Source organism: Notamacropus eugenii, chromosome 1, assembly GCF_028372415.1.
Source record: "Notamacropus eugenii isolate mMacEug1 chromosome 1, mMacEug1.pri_v2, whole genome shotgun sequence".
Lineage (NCBI taxonomy): Eukaryota > Metazoa > Chordata > Mammalia > Diprotodontia > Macropodidae > Notamacropus > Notamacropus eugenii.
The window spans coordinates 338,792,595-338,799,367 of record NC_092872.1 but is presented as its reverse complement, the minus strand read 5'-3'; the positions used below and the strand labels follow the sequence as shown (position 1 = coordinate 338,799,367).

Sequence of the window (6,773 nt, the reverse complement as noted above, 5' to 3'; positions counted from 1 at the left end):
CCCCCTCATTTTATAAATGATAAAAGAGAGATCACTTGTCTAAGGTCACACAGGGCTAAGTGACAGGGTTGGATTCAAGTTCAGCTCTTCCTGACTTTAGAAGTTGGCCGTTTTCAATCCAATCAGGCAATGTGTGTGGAAAAGGCACTAAATCTAGAAGTCAAGGGATGCATGTCCTACTCCCAGTTCTGTCACTAATCTGTTTTGTTTATTTGGGGAAGTCATGTAACTTCTTAGGTTCTTGGCTTCCTCATCAGTGAAACGAGGATGATGATGAGGTTATTCAGTCACATCTGACTCTGTGTGTCCCCATTTGGGGTTTTCTTGGTACAGACACTGGAGTGGTTTACCATTTGCTTCTCCAGCACATTTTACAGATGAGGAAAGCAAGGCAAACAGGATTAAGTGACTTACCCAGGGCCACACAGCCAGCAAGGGTCTGAAGCCAGATTTGAACTCAGGCAGATGAGTTTTCCTGACTCAGTTGCCCCCTAAATGAGGATAGTAATTTCTTACTTCATAGGGTTGTGAGCCTTAAATGCGATGTGAATAAAGTGGTTTGTAACTTCAAAAAAATGTAATAGCTAACATTTGTAGAACATTTTAAGGTTTGTAAAATACTTTACAGATGTTATCTCCTTTGATGACTATCTAAATCTGACTTATCACTATGATGATGACCACACCACTGGATTTGAGCCCTGAATCTCCCTGTTGTGGTGCTGCCATAATACTCTGTACAAGATAATTGCTCGGTAAATGTGTTTTATTGGGTCTGCCACTGGCATCGCCTGATGCCGCTGACACTCATTAACGAGTATTTAATAAGTGCTTGTGCTAGAAATGCTAGGACCAAAACAAAATTCCAAAGAGCTTACATTGCCTTGGGGAGTGGAGAGGATAACATGTATATAGATCAGTAAATGTGAAATCTATGTAAAGTAAATTCAGGAGGGAGAAGGGAACTAAGATTTAGGGGAAATAAGGAAAAGGTTTGTGTAGGAGGTGCCGTTTAGCTTAAAGACAGCAAGGAATTCTAAGAGGCTAGAAAAGGAATTTCCCCAAATGAAAAGGAAGGAAAAAGCCCCCAGGGCTCCTTGCTAAGATTGTGCTGGCTGCTTTCACTTCCAGTGATCTACCACTGCTGATAGTACTAAAAATAATAGCAAACTGTTCCTTTAGGTAGAAAATTACTATATGGTACAAATAGTGTCACAACCCTATTTGTCTGAGTGGTTAAAAATCTGAACGTACTTCAAAAAGAACATAAATGGCTGCTGAGTTATTTTTGATTAGGGATTTCATAACCATTAACAGTGAGTTCATCCTTATTTTCCAAGGTTTGACCCTGTCAGATATCAAAGCCTAAAAAATCAATAGTAATAAAGGCTTCCCAGAGTCACCACCTCTGGGGGCTCCCAGTCATAGACCTGGTGGCCAGTGCCCCCAGCAGGTGCAGGGCCGTGTATACAACCTTATCTTCTGATGCTTGAAAGTCCCATCTGTTAATCGCTGGAGCTTGGGGCTGTATTGGGTTTCCATGATTTTTATCTCGGTCCTTCTAGGAGTTCCTCTTTAGAAAGAGGAGACACGCTTGGCATTTCTGCAGAGGCCCCCAGTCTGAATGCTTGCAGCTGCTGGGCCTCCGCTGGTGATTGACAGCACTCATTGCCAGCCTTGCATCCGATATGCTCCCGTGAGTCTCCAAGCAGCTGAACTAGGGGCTGCCCATTCTGTTCCTGACAGACTGCTCCTGCAGGTGACCACGCACTGCTATTCAGGTAACCCCCCTTGCCCCACTCCAGGGCCACTCACTCAGTCCTAATTAGCGGCCACTTAACTTCTCAAGAGGCCCTCGTTGATTTAGTGGTAACATTAGAGAGAGGGGAAGGGGTGGGGGCAGGTGAAAAGATTGATTAAACTACTAATTAACTCCATTTCCTAACCTGTTAACAGGGGCTGGCTGATTCAGATGAAGAGATCTTGGTGTGAAGTGCTCTTCACAGAATAGATAAAGGGCTAACTCACTTTGTCTGCCCTGACATGTTAACTTTATCACTAGAGCAGTTGTCAGGACAGGAAAAAGGCTGTACAGTATGAGTTTTTAAGCAGAATGTGTGGTCTCTGGAGGAGCCTGCTTCATGAAGGGGTGACCAACTGAGAGAGTCAACATCTGAGCCAGAAAGGCCTGGGTTCAAGGCCTGGCCTCCAATACATACTAGCAGTGTGACCCCTGGGCAAGTGATTTAATCTCTGACAACTCTTTAAGACTATACATAGAAAACAAAGTTCTGAATTCCACTGGTAGAGGGAGAATAGAAGTAGAGACTCACCTGAGAGATCTTTATGCCAGCAGTTTTCTAACTATTTACTCTCAGGACCCCATTACACTTAAAAATTACTCAGGGCTCTCCCTTGTAAAAGAACTTTTTGCTTCTATAGTCTCCTTATATAGCCTTGCCCTATGCAATAATCACCCATAGTATCAAACAACTCAACAGCTAGCTATCTTTATTTACCATATTAGAAATTAAAATGTTTTAGTATTATTATTAAAATAGTTTTAAGTTTGCTGACTCACTGAAAGACTCTTGGACCACACTTTTGAGAACTGGTGCTTTATACCAATGAAATCAGGTCCATCTAGTCCCTTACATGAAAGTTTAAGTACATAAATATAAAGGTCATTTAAGAAAGAGAAACATTACACCTTGAAAAAAATACCTTTTCTGGCAAGACTTTCTGAATTTGGAGTTGCCTGGCTTTTTTTTAGGGGGGGAGACCATCAGCACCTGTTACATTCTGGCACAAATTTCCATGACTGGGCAGAAAGCTTTGGTCATCTTATCCAGGCACCCAGGGTCTCCTTTCTTGCCCTTTCCCCTCTTTGCACCAGTTCAAGGGTAGCTTCTCACAATTCCTTGTGCTGTCTCCTCCAGCTTCTAGTTCTCTGTTTTCATGATCCACATTGTCCTTGCCACCTGGGATCTGTCTCCTTGTCATGATCCTAGCTTGAAATTGTGTAGACCCTTCAGAAGGAGGCCCTTTCCCTTATTTTAAACTGCATTAACTAACTGAGCTCTAACCGCACTGCAAGGCACTCCTCTGTAGATAGGGCAAGATTTACATCCAAGAAGAAAGGAAATAGAAGGACTGATCTACTTTCCCCTTGTAAACAATAGGCACCATAAGTTAGTGGGTTTTATCCTCACTTTACAGACAGAAGCAAAATAAGGCATAGGAGGTTAAGTGACTTCCCCAACAACAAATGAGTTGGTGGCACTGCCTGAAGTAGAATCTAGGTCTTTACTTCTAGTCCACTTTAAGGGAGCATGATGTAGCAGAAAAAGCACAGGTCTGGTTGAATTCTATTCTGACAGAACCTGCTTGATCTCTGGCCACAATTTTCTATGAAATGGGTCAGGAATCTTCCAAATGTGACAGGTACTAGATAATGTCTAAGGCTCCTCCCATCAGTTCTAAATTATGTATAAATTGAGAGGCTTTACCTAGAATGAATATTGTCTGAAAATATGATGTTCTGTGTTGATTTCAGAGTTCTCAAGTACTAGTCTGTGAAGGGCATTTTAGTGGAAAGCATACTGATTTATAATCAAGGAACTAAGATTCAATTTCTGTCTTTGCTACTTATTGCCTAAGTGACCATAGGCAAGTTACTTAACCTATCTGGGTCTCAGCTTCCTAATCTGTAAAATGAGGGGGTTGGACTAGATGTTCATGAAAAAGCAAAAATTGTAAGCATTCATATAGTTCAAAACTTTACAATACTTCACGACATCTCTGTAAGCAGAGGTTCTACTGTTATCTCCAATTTTACAGATGAGAAAACTCAGTGACTTGAACTCAGATCCTCTTGTTTCAAAATCTCTTGGCTCCATCAACTGTGCCAGATCTTTAAAGTCTCTTCTAACTCTTAAAATATGGCCTAAAATGTGGAATTAGGGTCAGCTGTGCCCAGCGTACCTCCAAACCCAGCGAGGAGAGCTAGATTGTTTCCCCTTGCTCTGTACCACCAACCAGGTGAAAATGGGGTACACCAATATGGCTGAACGGGTTGGTCCTCAACCTCAGAGAGAAGCAGTAGGAGGCATAAGTCCTGTGAGGAGTGGGAGGGGGGGGTGTCACACTTCCTATAACGTGGGGTGGGAAGGAGAGGGCAAAAGCCACTTGCTCTAACTCACCTAGTTGGGAGGGCTGAGGGAGGTGGGAGTGAGGGTGTTCCAAGTGTAGATACAAAGAAGATAGAGAAAAAAAACAGATGAGTAGACAATGGAAATGGATGAGAGACAGGAGAAGAGAAGTCTTATTGTTTCCTGAGAAGCCCCTTTTGACACTATCCATCTAGGCAAAGTGGGGAAAAAGGGAATAAGGATTTATATAGCACCTACTATGTGCTACTATGCTATGCCATTACAAATATCATCTCATTTGATCCTCACAGAAATCCTTTTAGGTAGGTGCTGTTATTATTCCCATTTTTATAATTGAGGAAACTGAGGCAAAAAGAGGTTAACTGACTAACCCAGGCTCACACAGCTAGTAAGTATCTAAGGCTGGATTTGTACTCACATCTTCCTGAATCCAGGCTCACTATTCGCTTTACCATCTAGCTGCCACGTGGTGAGATATGTAAAAGAACACTCTGAGGACATGTTTGACTCAGAAAGAAGTAATTCTAACAGAGCATTAACAATGGTCACTTAGACATGCCACCTAGGATGTCTAAATCTAAGAGATCTTTTAACTACACTGGAGGTAAAGGAAAGGTGAAGTATGAGCTTGAGGTGGAGCTTTGGGGGTAGAGCTGGTTGCAATAGACACCTATGGAGGTGGAGTTATCTGTGATGGACACTTACGGAGATGGAGTTAGTTAGCTGTCATTGACACCTGTGGAGGTGAAGTTAGCTGTGATGAATGCGATGGAGGTTTAGCTTCATTTATTTAGAGCTGAGAAGGAAAGGAGGCTACCTTGAGAGATGTTTTGGTTGTAATTCCAGGAAACTCTCCTTTGAGTCTCTGTGGAATTATGGGTTAGTTGGCAAAGATCTTTGGATCACAGATTTAGAGCTGGAGGCAACCTGACCTTAGAAGTCCTCTGATCCAACCTTTTCACTTTACATATGAGAAAATTGAGACTCACAAAGATTAAGTGACTTGTCCAAGGTCATGAAGGTAGTCAGTGCCAAAGCTGGGGTTTATACTCAGGTAGTCTGACTCTAAATTTAGCACATTAGATAAAGCTGTGGTGAAGAGAGAGGTTAAGTGATTTGCCTAAGGTCAACTAGCAAATCTCTCTTGGAATTCATGCTTCTTGACTTTTTGACCAGAACTATATCCCCCATATCCTCTCTGTCCTAATAGGATGAAACCAATATTCAACATGAAGTCAAGTATCCCCCCAAGTCTTACTTCAGCACTGCTCATTTTAAAGGCTTTCCTCTGATAGATTTAGGACATACAATCTACAAACTCCTTATATTTGTTGAACTACATATCATCTACTTGGCATTGACTTCACAATATTCATAGATGCTCCTTCAAATGATTGCTGCTAGATAAAGACAAAAGGAGCTTCCTGGACAGGGCATCTCTCTCTCTCTCTCTCTCTCTCTCTCTCTCTCTCTCTCTCTCTCTCTCTCTCTCTCTCTCTCTCTCTCTCTCTCTCTCTCTGTAAGTTGTTTCTTATTCCTCTATGAGGAGTTAATAAAAATTTCTTGGCAGAGGTTTTACCTTTAGTTGTGTCTCCTTATTGTGCTTTAATTAAATGTTTTCTTTTTGGATTTCTAGTGATTTGCATGATCTGTGAGGAACATCTGCCCTTGATCTAGGCTTGAGTTACATTATTCACACCTTGAACCTAAACAAAGCAGGGAATAAAAACTAAAATGAGCCACACCCTCCTTATATAAACCACAAAGTGACAGAAATTTATAGGGTTAAGTTACTGCTGCAGCGAAAGTATTATGACTCTCAGAATTTGTTTTCTGAGGGTTTTCTTACCTCTGTGCCTCCAGCAATAATAATAGATGGCATTTATAGTTTGAGTTATTTTGCAAAGCACTTTACATGCATTATCTTATTACAACTTAAGTGAAGGAGCAGTAAAAAAAATTGAGACACAGAGAGATTAAGTAATTTGCCTAATGTTACTTAGCTACTAAACTGCAGAACCTGAATTCAAATCTAGGCCCATTGCTTTTTCCACTCTGCCACAATAAATCTTAGGTAGGGGAGGGCTACTTAATCATTTACCATACCTCTGGCTTCCTAGTATTTGTTACCAGGGAGAACTTCGTTTTGGGGAGGTGGAGGGTGAGTTATTGCATGCCAATAAAGAGAAAAAAAAGAAAAGAGTGTCAACAGAAGTTTTTTAAAAATGCAGAAAAATGAGCATGTTTAAAAGGAGTCATAAACAAGTCAATTTTGTTACAATTGTTAAATTTAATATCGAAATTTAAAAAACAAAACTATGTAACAGAAGGTCTGTTTCACATGAAATCTTCTTTTGGTTCATTATTTATTGAAATGTTTCTGTCATATAATGATTAAGTTCATAATAAAAATAAATTTTAATATAAAAATTGTGGGTTTTCTAGTATATCTGACTTCCATCAAATCAAAGAGGTTTTATGGTGCCTCACCAAAAGGTGTCTTGAGTACCAAATGTCTCTGCCTTCCAGTTTATCCATGCTATTAGATTATTTCTGCTGAGAAACAAATATTTTCTATGATACCAGGTGGTTCTGTAGAAA

At 40.7% G+C, this 6,773-nt stretch overlaps 1 long non-coding RNA gene across 1 annotated transcript in view; it reads left to right on the top strand.

Moving 5' to 3' along the window:
* Positions 1-1,690: 1,690 nt before the first annotated feature.
* Positions 1,691-6,773, top strand: part of LOC140518095 (uncharacterized) — a 28,646-nt gene continuing 23,563 nt past the window's right edge. The window contains exon 1 of the long non-coding RNA XR_011971830.1: positions 1,691-1,781. This is a non-coding gene — a long non-coding RNA (uncharacterized lncRNA). The remainder of the gene's footprint in view (positions 1,782-6,773) is intronic.